The sequence below is a fragment of the Platichthys flesus genome, chromosome 18 (assembly GCF_949316205.1).
Source record: "Platichthys flesus chromosome 18, fPlaFle2.1, whole genome shotgun sequence".
Taxonomy (NCBI): Eukaryota; Metazoa; Chordata; class Actinopteri; order Pleuronectiformes; family Pleuronectidae; genus Platichthys; species Platichthys flesus.
The window spans coordinates 8,250,102-8,263,022 of NC_084962.1; positions in this window are offsets into that span (position 1 = coordinate 8,250,102).

Here is a 12,921-nt window from a genome sequence, read left to right on the forward strand (position 1 = left end):
CCAATTGTGATGCACTTGTTGTCTGCCTGTCAGAGACGTTCGAGGTGTAAATTACTTCGGGGATGAAGTTTGGATACGAAGCGTTATTGCCCTGAAAACGAGTGCCAGCGGGCCGCTACATTATATGGAGTCTAAAACAGATGGCTCTCTACAACCTGCGCAATATGTCGGGGTGACCTCCCTGACTTCAGATGTAATAACTGCCCAAGAAATGAGCGAGCCATCCAAAAAGCAATCTCCTCAGACAGCGATAACATCACACTTTGGAGGCGCCGAAAACAAAAGGGCGCGGAATGAAAGAAAAATATCAAATATTACAGCACAATGGCTCGCCGATGTTCAGCGTAATAAGTCTTTCATTTTGTATCGATTGCAGCTCATCGAACCGTCAGGAGCAATGCGGAGGAGATTGGCCCCGAGAAACTGGGAGTTGATATTTCAAGAGATATTTCACACGTAGTTTGTGGGTATTGTTGCCTCGGCTGATGACGTTTTGATATTGATAACAGCAGGGAGCGTGGCTTCATGCATGTGAATAATATATTGACAGTTTTATCAAAAAATCTGCTTATAGATCTATTACCCATCAGTATAGGGCCCAAGGCCCAACAGTCCCCCTTATAAAACCACATATAAAGTCACTAGATCTGGATTTTTAGATCTGCACCAAGTTGTACACAGTCCAACCCAATTTTTTTTTTTTTATCGAGATCGATTAATTATTATTCTCTGAGATATCAACGAGTCTCTGCACCAAATTTGATAGGGTTATTCCCTGACCTATATTTCATCCTTCCACCTAATTTCCTTATAATCTGTCCAGTAGTTTTTGCAGAGCGCATACCTCTGCCTAGGCTATTCCATATATAGAAAGACTTCTGTGGCAAATGCTGAGGAGACCTATACTGCATCCTTCACCAAGTTTCATTAAAATCCATCCAGTAGTTGTGTAAACAAAACTAACCCTAACAGACACACAAACAAACAAGGATACAACTAACAAAGGTCTCTTGCAGGATTCAAACTGGCAGTTTTGTAGTTTACATAGTTTTTTATAAAAAACTGTTATGTATGCATGTGTTGTTGAAGTGTTTGTTTCCATTGGTATATAAGCTTTAAGCTGCTGTACAAAAAACACCAATAAATTATGTACAACGTGTACAGAATCAAAGCAAAGTCTCAAATCTGAGGATAAATCCTTCTCCATATTATTATAGCTCTTTAATGAAACTGTCTTTTCTGTGTGGATGATAAAGATGAAACAATAAAATCAACAGACAAGCCATAAAAGTATCTCCAGTTTGTGCTGAGTTGCATTCTGACAGAAGTTTCTCTTTCTCAGGCTGTGATGGAACCTTCCTGCAGAAGAAGACTAGCACCACTCCATTGTGGAAAAGGAACAGGCCCCACTGTAGGCCGGCCCCCAGCCCTGTCTGTGTGTTACAATGAATCTGACTCAGGCTTCCAGAAGAATGAATGGTTGCTGCCTGCTCACTGCTCACTGCTCCCCTCTCTCACACACACAGACTCTCTCTCTCGTGGCCCACTGCCAGGGCTCTAATTTAAGCTCCAGGCCTTCTGCTGGGAGAGGGGGAGTGTAGAGGAAGCCTAGCCCAGGCAGAAGTGCAGCGGGTGGGGGAGAGTGCTGGGCCTCACTCCCTTGAGTGGAATTGATGGCTGTTAAGCTCATCAATGGGGATGAGTCATTCAGCCATGAGGCAGCCAGCCACTTCATTTCTCCTGGTCTGCCTGCCTGAAGTGAAGGAGAGTCAAAACACTCATCTACTACCTGCTCTTTCTGCAGGATCACGGCTTTTATACAACAAATAATCAGGTGCAGCTTCTGCCACGGACTGTTCTGAGACTGAATTCATACGTGTGTGTATCTCTTAAATGTAATGCATTTGTGTTTTGTGTTTGCATATTCACAGGGGCCATGCAAGAACCTGTGCGTGTGTGTGCATGTGCAGACTCATGCAGGCCACTTGTGCGTTCGAACCCTGTTCAGCAACATTTTCCATATCCGTCTAATTCTCGAAAGGTCAGAAGCTTTTAGGCAGCGAGCAGTGGGCTGATGGCGGTTGGCTGTGCATGCATCTGATTTCCATTTGGGGCTGGTTTCAGTTTCAGAGCCTCCCACCTTCCTGTCTCATAATCACTCCTACAGATTCTCGCATCCACTCAGGTCCCCTCGCTCACACCGAGACAACTTCTGATCAACAACTGGCAATTGTGAGGCTTCAAAATAAATCTCACCGCGGACTCGGAGGGGTGTTTGGTGCTCGACACAATCTTCTCTGATTGCTTGGAATGATCGAGAGAGAGAGAGAGGCCACAGCGTGAACTCAACACCACTGTGGGTTTTTAAGTGTCTATTCCTACAGTGCTTTTCTCATCGCCACGGAACTACAATATACGCGGGGCCGGTGACTCGCCTATAAATGCTATCTTTAAATTGTGTGGGAAGTGCGTTACCATGACTGCTCGCCGGCTGCCAGGTGCCGCGTGATAGCATCGAGCTGAAGCAGCACACGGCCGGGAAGCAGGAGCGACAATGTATAAAAGTTTTATCATGTTCCTTTTCATGTAGGCCTCCTGCTTATCAAGCCACTGCAACCACATCTCAGCGCCGCCACAGGTCATTTTGCCCTCTGCAGACCCCCCCCCCCCCCCCCCCCTGCGCGTGTGCATGCATGCGCCGGCCGTGCATTTGTACAATCTTGTCGCCGCCACAGGAATGTTAAAAGCCCTCATTATCTCGACGGAGAGTGCGTGATTGCTGACCAGAGTTGTGTTGACATGTAAGCCCTATTACATTGATGTGATCTTCGTGCATAATAGGGTTTACATCAGAATGCACTGAAACAGAATGCATTGAAACTCGGCGCTGAGGAGAAAAGGTGGAGTTGGCGTGGTGTGAGGGCGAGAGCGTGTTTTCGAGACGTGAGAGGTGAGCAAGAGAGCGACGTGTGAGACGGTAATAAGAGAGAAATAAAAATCCCCCTCTCTGTTGCTATTTGCAGCATCCTCGCCTGCCTACGGTACAACCTCCATCTGTAAGACAAGCTGCCTGCCACACACACTGGTGTTTGGGCTGAAGTCTGCGCTTAAAAGTACAACTTCTCTTCTCTTCTCTTTACAATCATTACAGCCCATAAGTACTTCAGCCGCACAGGATACTGTATGTGCAGTTTCCACTGATCTCATAAAAGGAGTTTCCCCTCGGTCTTAACATACTGTATCTGCAAACACACACTGCACACACGTACACACACACACACACACACACATCAGTTGTATTGCCTGTGTGTGCACAATCCCCCAGAGCACGTTCTGGATATGAAGGTAAAACACTGAAAATAAGGTGAGGCCCGGGCGCACACACCCTACAAAAACCTGCACACATCTTTAAATACGCAGGGTCCAGACCGTGGATTGTGTTTGTCCACACTCTCACTCGCAGACACGCAGATGAACACACAGGAAGCCCTGTAGTGACTCAATGCCACAATGATTTAGGTTCAGAATGGGAAAGGAGAGCTCATGACTCAGAGTTTCCATTGTGGCTCCCACTCTCCCAGTGCAGCTTTGCGTGCGTGTGTGTGTGTGTGCGCACATGTGTGTGTGTGTGTGTGTGTGTATGTGTGTGTCCGCAGGTGTGTCTCTATATGTGTCTGTGGTGTGCGAGCATGTCTGCTGCTGTTCATATTACCACAGCGCCCGCTCTGGGGCTTTACCAACCAAAGTGGATCACAGCACGGCCTCTCTCTTTCTTTCTTTCAGTTCGGCTAATGTTGTGTGTGCTCTACTTATGCTCCATGTATGTGAGAGATAGCTAGCGGCTGCCATTAGCATGGGACGGGGTGCAGCATCAGAGACCATATGGTGGAGCACAGCACAGGGGGGGGTTTAAAGAGAGAAATCTTTATTCCCTCTCTCACAGAGCTTTAGCTTTCAAGCTTAAAACCCGTCGAGTGATACGCTGCAACTATCGGAACATTAAATGAATTTGCCGTTGCGCCCGCACAACAAGCGACTTCAAAGTGCTGCGGCGCTTTAGCTGGGCGTTCTCGGCTCAGACATCAAACGTGGCCCCGCTGTAGCTGTGCCGTGGATTAACAGGAGTCTTCGTCAGTGCCGTATACCTGGAGAAGGTTTCCCAAAAAATCCAGCCCCTAATGCGACTCTGAGAGGGAAATGAGGCAGCCACCGCTCCAACAGAGAGCACACGTGTCCGCATGGGGCTTCTTTGCAAGTCAGATGATCGCTTCATATGAAAATGTCATGCAGAGTGAGGCTTCACTGTCTCGCTGATTTGACTCTTCTGCAGGAACTACTGCAAACTGAGTGATTGGTGTCGATGCTGATTGTCGCTGAACTGGTCGATTAAATCGTCAAAACAAAGCGAGGAGAGAATTTAATTCACCGTTTTCTTTTTCTTGCTCCTTAAATCTGCTGCCGCTCTTTGGTCTGGTGCTTCTGGACTGCTGTGTCACATGGTTTCCTGCCGACCGGGTCACGCGGTATCGGGTGCTCCTTACTGGAAGACAGGAAGCGCTGGTCTGTGGTGTCTCTCGCAGGCCTCACGTGTCTCTCTGAAGATGCTCGTGGGCTCATTTATAATGCATTAACGGGCAGGACAACAGGAAAGCATGTCTCCTGATGGGGGGGAGTACCGAAGCACTTCCATTCATCATGGCTGGATACAGACTCGCAGCAGACACACTTGTGATGTAGCTCGTGGCTCTGCAGCCAGCAGAGCAGTGGCGATCAATGGCTTTTTTAGGCCATTAGGCAAAAGCACTAATGTAGCAACCGAGGAAATCACTCAAAGTTCGGAACGTCACCGACTCCCACACAATCCTTCTTACACTTTTAAGCAATGTTGGACACACCCCCCCTCTCTACCAAAAAGAAATCCTGATGCAAAGTTTTGCAGCGTTTGCCTCAGCCCCCGAGCGCTGCAGCCTGCTGTCTTTCCAATGCTCTGTCTCTTGTTGTGGCTATGATCGGAACATGATGCAAGGCAGGGCAGTGAGTGAGAAACATGTGGCCCATGGCTTGGCTTTGCCTGGGGAGAGGGACCTCACCTTGATTGTTGCGGATGAGGTCTGACTTCACTTCAGGCACTTTAGACACCAAGCTGCGTCCCAGCCCCGGAAAAAAGGCACGAGGCGCATGACTCAAACTGATAGGACAACAAGGAATGTTCTGTTTTCAGAGAAAAAATGCACAAGTGTGTACGGTAACTGAATCTGCAGCCTTAAGATCAAGTGGATCAAACTAAGGCTTCACGCTTCTGACAGAGAGGATGTTAAACTCATAGCTCAGGCTAACAGACAGTAATTATCAGCCTCTTTCTTATGCAGTGCCAGTTCCAAACCTGCCTGTTCGCGTGTCCTGTGTTGAAGCTCCAGATCCACTTCAGAATGATTCCATGTCATTAGTGAGTCCTCCTCAAACTGTTCTACAATATACTGTCACTTTTTATTGTTTCTGTGCAGGGCGTTGAGTGCAGAGCTTTTTATAAACAGTCAATGGTGCAGAGTGAAGTTAGGAAACTTTGTGTTCATCCTACCTGGTTTATCTACAATGAAGATTTTACAGTCAGTGTTTCTCAGACTTAATAATACTTTATGGGTTCTACATACAGACAGACAGATGGTTTGTGGAATAAGTAGTTAGATACATTTGTCCTCGTACATTGTTGGGATTCAACCATTCCATTTTAAGGGTGGCTTTAAAGCTCGGATGGCAATTGAGTATTTTCTTGGAAGCCATGATTCATTCTTCCATCTCAGGGGCAGGATATGAAGAGCTGCTCAGCACCTCAGCAGAAAAAAAAGGGCTAAACAGATTTTCCTCTTCTAATTCAATCCCATGGAAGCTGAGACTTTGTGCGTGCATGAGCTCGAACGTGTGTATGATTTTGTACCTGATGGGGGCATGTGAGTGGGTATATGGTGTGTGGTTGGTGGGTGCGAAATGAACACTTGCCAAAAACCCACGATGTACATTCTAGCAGTACATACCGTTCAACTCTTTTTAGCGTAACTAAAATAGGGTCATTATTATCATAACCATGTGTTTCCTGCCGTTAGCCCATAATGCCATTCTGCAGGGGCCATCCCTTGAAAAGTGGTGAAGAAAAAACCCAGTCTCTAAAACCCAGCCACTCTCAGGAGGAACATTACCCCCAGCCTTATTCACAATATATTTTATGAGTTAAAGCTAATGCATCAGCCTGAGGGTTCATGCTTGGCATAAAAAATGATCCCGGTTGAACAAGATGTGTGCTTTCATAATGACATGATGATTACTCATTGACACGCACACAAAGAGAAAGGCATACATGTATGCACATGTGCGTGCACATTTGCATATCACCTACAAATTGATGTGATCTTCGTTTGAGTGCGTGTGTGTTTTTGTTTGTGTGTGTACGTGTGTGTGTGTGTGTGTGGGTGTGACTCAGCAGGCCTAGTCTCATAAATGGCTGTGGGTTTCAGAGACTGACACACTGTGTTGCAGACATTGGACCTCTGTAGATATCAGAGGTTATGTCAGTTCAGCGGATCATCGCTGGTACAGACCTGCTCGTGTTTGACCCCTCCATTCTCCAGTTTTACAATCCCCTCTTTGACCGGGGGGGTGTAATTGTCTTGAAAAATGTGGCTTTTATTTAAATTGGTCGTTCCAAGGTCAGCTTTGATGCTCGGTAATTAAACATGTGCGAGCTCATAAATGTATTCCACTAGAGGGAGGAGACACCTCCATAAAAACCTAATTTGTTGTGAGTATGAAACTTATTAAATTCCAACTTTTGATCTGCTTTGCATATTTTGTGCTCATTACAGCGCGGGAGGAAAATGCCTCCTTTGCATATTTGAAGGAACAAGAATAAGAACAAGTAACAGGGAGACAGAGGGGATGGGGGGGAGAGGAAAGAGATTACATGCTGTTGGCCCCTTTAATAAGATTGTCGTCGTTTATTCCCACCATCCTTTATACCTCTCTGCAGTGTCTGAACACTGTGTCTCCATTCAGGCTCGGATGGACTGATTAATGACTTTTTCATCAGGATGCCTCAGTGAATAATTCACCCCTCAACGTTTTTGAAGCACTGGGGCCATAGTTTCAAATTTATTTGGTCTCAGTCGCTCAGCATGTGATCTACTGCATTGCAGTAAAGGATGGCCGATGGCCAAAAAAGTGACAGTATTGTACGAAGTGCTCATCCTCTCCCAAAACTAATAAACCTCCCAACACATAATACCCCTTCAATCAAAGGGTCCCTGCCTGGTTGTGTGTTTCTCTGCAACTGCAAAACTGAAATCCTTATGTATCTATTCTATACATCTTTTTACTAAGAACCATCTCTAATAATAATTTTCTACATGATTTTGTACACACACACACACACACACACACACACACACTTCAAACATGTAAATGCACCTGGCTCGTGTGCGTCACTCCAGGGGGGTTTTACATAGATTTACATCATTTGACTTTGGGAAATGATTCACTGGCAGAGTAGGTATGATGGCAAAGTCTCATAGTAACGCAGACAACACACGGAGTCTGACAACTGATTGAAATAGAACTCTTTGAATTGCTTCACTTCTGTATGTGTGTGTGAGGTATGGCACTGAAATTCATGTGTGTCTTTTGATGTGAAACTTGGTTGTGTGTGTATAAGAGGAAATACACTGCACGTTCCTTTGATCGGGGGGGAAATTGAGGTACAATCTTAGCTCCACCACCTGATTAGAATCTGCACCAAAAATGTAATTGGTTCTTCCCTGACACATACTGCAACTGCCACCAAGTTTCTTGATAATCTGCCAAGTAGTTTTTGCATAGTCCTAATAACTAACCAACCAACAAACCTCGGGGGAAGTTATAATGCTCCATGTAAAAGGTGGTGACATTGTACATAAGTGTATGTTGTCCAAAATACAAAAAGTTTTATTTTTATTTTCAGATATATCATTCACATACATTTTTTTTCTTTGTGAAGGGTCACTACAAACTCACTAAGGTTTAAAATAGATTAATTTACCTCTTGCTATACTCACTCCTATCATTTCTATGGCTGACATATAATCCATTACACAGTATACTGTACATTCTGCTCTCAGTGTCTATATTCAGTTTAACTTGAATATATTCTGTTTTCAATGTACTGTGTAGTATTTCTATTATATTTATAATTGCGGTTATATTGCATGTTTGCCTGTTATTACTATTACTGAAGTCCTCTCTTCTGCTGCAACACAGCAGTTTCCCCTGATGTGGTTGATGTGAGTATATTTCTGTTGTAGATCTTTATGAGCATGAGTGTTACAACAGTTTCATGTTGTGTTATCACGGGGCAGACGCTGCAAAACCGCTATAGGATCATTCGTGGGTTATTCGTTCACCAATAGAACACTGACCATTCATTATCACTTGGCTGAACACCGTCTTCTCATTGCTAAGGGAGCTGTTCACTGCCATTGACTCAACTTGCACTGTCACATTTCCCCCCCTGCCTCAGTTTAATATTCATTCTGCCTTTATCTTCAGGCAGATTCCTCATACCCGACCTAGAAGTCAAAAGTTTATCTCCCTCTTTCTCAGCGTGTCTCTGTAGCTCTGTCAATCTACCCCCGCCTCACCTCCATTACCCTTCCCTTCTATCAACCCCCCCCAGTTGATGACAGTTGTGATGTTTCGTGGAAAAGCGAGAACAGAGTGGAAGAGTCAGTCAGCCTATCCGCGTGCCATGAGTCACGACGCTGCCACAGTTGGAGAGACGGAAATACACGGAGAGAAAGAGCGATTGAGTCCGGAAGGGAGCGCAACAATTAAAAAGGGCATAATTCAAGAGGAAGAGAACAATGAAAGAAGTCGCTTGGCACAACTTTTCTGCAGCTGGCCGACTCGAGGAAAAATGACTCGCAAGGACGACATCCGCCGCGGAAGACGACTGCAGATAACTATCTCTGCACGTGATTTATGAAAGAGTTACGCAGATTGAAATGAGAGTCCTCAGCATCAACCTCTAGCCATCAGCCTTTCTCCCTCATCACTGCCATCTTATCGGCTTTGTCCTCCGCGGGAGTTGAGTGACTGTGTTTTGCATACGGGCCACATTATTGTCACCTTGCTGAATTGCATTAGAGAAAGTAAGTGATGGAGACGCTGGAGAGAGAATAAAAAGGGAGAGGGAGAGATTTTCTCTCCCGGGCGGGGGTGAATTCAATCTGCACTCACTCGAGGGGAGTTTTCAACCTACGTGTTGTGCCCCTGTACTTCAATTTCACCCCAGCACAGATTAATCACAGCTCAATCTGATTCTCTGCTCATAAAGCCTCAGGCTGGAAGTGCACTATTTCTTGAACTAATTAACTGCAGAACTTGCTGTTCTAGTCAAATTTTAAAAGATCGTAATTCTCCGTGAATCCTTGCTGAGGAAAAAAAAACTACAATGTGTGTGAGTGTGTGTGTGTTTTTGTCTCGCAGCCTTTGAAGTCATGTGGGATGTTGGCCTAGTTTGGACCAACTCGAGTCAGCATATCAATGTGTGGCTGCAAGTGCAGACTTTTATTTAGGACAGTATCACAGAAGAGTAGCCTCTGAATTACAGCAAGATTAGACAATTGACAAAAGCACCACAACGTGTATGATGTTTTGAGTTGATGTTACTTTAAAAAAAAAATCTAGGCAAATTAATTCTTTATATTTACTTGTTGATTTCACTTAAAAACCTGCCACATTAGCTTCATTTGGCTGGTGAAAGTAAATTAGTAAAACAAGTTAGTCTGGGGTAATCTAACCAAAGCTTTCATCATCATCCATGATGACACTACTTTCCAGGATGAGACTGGGATTGCAAAAGAACACAAGCAGGGAGAGAAATCTTTCAAAGAAGTGCCCAGCATTGGTGTCAATATCCATTCTACTACATTTGAGAACAAGTCTTTATCTGTAACGACGTAACTTTCACTAATTATCAAGGCTCCTATCACATGACCCCCTTCCGGAAGAAAACAACCGGCATTGCGTCAGATTCCCCAAAATGCATCGTTTACATCGACAACTGTCCTTGGATGAAAAGAACTGAAATACTAGGATCTTTTACCGAGTAAGATCTGTAATACCTTAGAACACAAGCTTATGTCTCCAAAAATATCTCAGAACATGTAAGATAAGTACACATTCAACCCCAATACGCTACAATACTGATGGTGGCTGATCACTTTACTGCTCTACTGCACATGTGCACCTCTGGGCTGTCTTTCACACCAGGAACAGAAGTCCACTTTACTTTAGTGAACAGAGTTGTACACACGATTTAGGAAAAACATACATATTACTCACAAGAAAAGGACACTGATGCAATGTAAGTGTGGAGACTTATTGTTTACCTTGACCACGTCCGTTATGAAATATGAAAAACCCAGGAATCGTTTACTATGGCTACGTGGAGGGAACGTGGAGAATCCCTCCCCAGCTCGAGACAAAAAGAGACGCCACTAACTCAACAGAGGTCCCCGCCACAATCCCTTACGTGATAAAACACAATTCTTGGCACAAAGAGTCAACACTTATCCTCCACTGCTGTCTGCTCTCTGCTCCACAGGTAATAAAATCGACCACCCAGCATGTACAGTATCAAGCTCGAGAAATCATTCTGCACAAAACCCCATAAACTAAAAATTGTTGATTTTACACAATAAACCAATGATATAAATCATGCTAATTAGTGAGCTGGTAGGTTAAACGTCTTAACTCTGGACAGAGCCAAACCAGCTGTTTCCTCCTGATTCCTGTCTTAGCTGCAAGCTAATGGTTTTGGCTGCATATTTATTGTTCGGTGGGATTTTGACCAAAACCTCTGGAACAAGCAAGAACGTCAGAATAGAACATTTATTAAAGATAAGTGTCCCTATTGTCTGTGCATTGTTCAGCTTATGTGCAGGATTTGTGAGGATTTATCAGCACAGATCAAATATAATGTTCGTAATGATGATTGTATCAGTGTATTATCCACTGAAGCTAGTAACTGTTGTGTTTTAATTACCCTTCATGAACCCTTAATGGCTGTGTAGCAATAAAGGGGCTGCATTTTAAGACTGATTGTTGCACAGTGGTGCAAATATAGGCTGTACCATTTCACACGCCCCTTCTAATGCAGTTGATGCATCCTTCCATTCCCCAGCAACAAAGGATTCTTGGAATGATTCTATCCCTGGATTCATTGCACGTGGGTGCCAAAACTAAAGGGCTAGCTATGCGGGTGGTTGAGTGCCAAGTCCAAGAAGAAACCATCAGATGGTAGAAGCAAGAGAAGCTGTTGACACAAACAAGAAAGCCTCTTTAGACCACACAGTCTCATTTCGGGGAATAGGTCTATAGATGCCACACCTTTGTAGATCAAGTCCTCCAAAGGAGACACAGCAAATATCTCCATCCGGAGCAGGTCCTCCTCCCCCCATGTTGCACCACCATGTTTCTCCACTAGCCTAGAACAAGAAAGGCCTTTTTGTATTTTCACATTAACTGAAGGTCTACATAGGTTTTCCTAAATGCTAGAAGATGAGGTGGGGCATTTTTTGTTGTTTACAAAATGGAACATTCCGCTACATGCGAAATCCCACAGATTAGACTCCAGCGTCATCATTCAATAGTGAAATGTATATCATTATGGAATTTAGCTCCTGCACCTACAGTACATGCAGATGATTAGAAACTTGCACACGGTTAAGATCATAGAAATAAACAAACAGATCTGTCAAAACTTGGACAAATAAAGCCAGAACTATGTGTGTGGCTTGGTACTCCAGGGGTTACGGGAGGGGAAATCAGTTTTTTTGCCATACTGGGTGAGTAAGATGCACGATAACCAGCACCAGATTTCCTTCAGCTGGACTCACACCATGCGGAAATGTCTGCGATCATTTTCCTCAACGTTTGAGGCCAAAAGGTCAGCGGTGCCCACTGAGATTACGTTATGTGAGTGTTGCTGGCATGGCGCTCTCTCCCCATAGGACGCAGAACTGCAGCACACATAATCAATAGGTCCGGCTCCAATCACCAAGATCAGGGCATGAAAGCCGAATGTGGCAGAGAGAAGGGAGCGGCAGACATGTGTGACAGCCGGAGACGCCTGGAGAGAAGTAGCCGCATCAGCAGCGGCATACACAAACGCACCGTACCCCATGCATCCCTCCGCCGGGCTGAAACGCACAGCTTCAAACAGACTGTGTTATCCAGCCACAGTCTGAAGGGGAGGGGGACAGAGTCTGACAAAGAGACAGATAGAAAGAGACAGGCAGGAGGGAAGGGAGAGTTATGGGAGAGATAAAGCGAGAGGCGCTCAGCGGCCTCGGCGGGAGTTATTGATGTTCGACTGACTTTTGGAACATCTGCGAGGCCCGTTCGGTCGTGTTAATTGCACAGCCACTAATTTAACTCCCGCTCGGTGCCGGAGACGAGGGAGGAGAAGCTCGGTGAACTGTGGAGCACCGTGTCTCCACTTCTGCTTTATCTCCCGTTCAACCTGCCTCACGATGACGCTCTCAGCTACTGTACGTCTCCATGGTAATTATGGAGCCCCGTGCGTGGTAAACTGCTCTATTGCCTGGAAATATTATTATCTACCTACTCAGTGAGAGATGCAGCAGTAATGTGTTGCCTTCTAGCGAAGAGTGGACGTTTTTTTTTGTTGCAGTAAGCGAAGGCTCAACCTGTGAGGTAAAATGCAAAGACCTCAAATGACCCTCTCAGAATACAGATACTTTCTATTGCTGATGCTTTAGAATGGAGTTATTACACTTGACTTAATTTAATATTACTGAAATAGATTTTTAAAGCCGTTTTTGGATATTCAAAATCAATGAATTAAGTGTATCCCGGCACCGCAACGAGGAA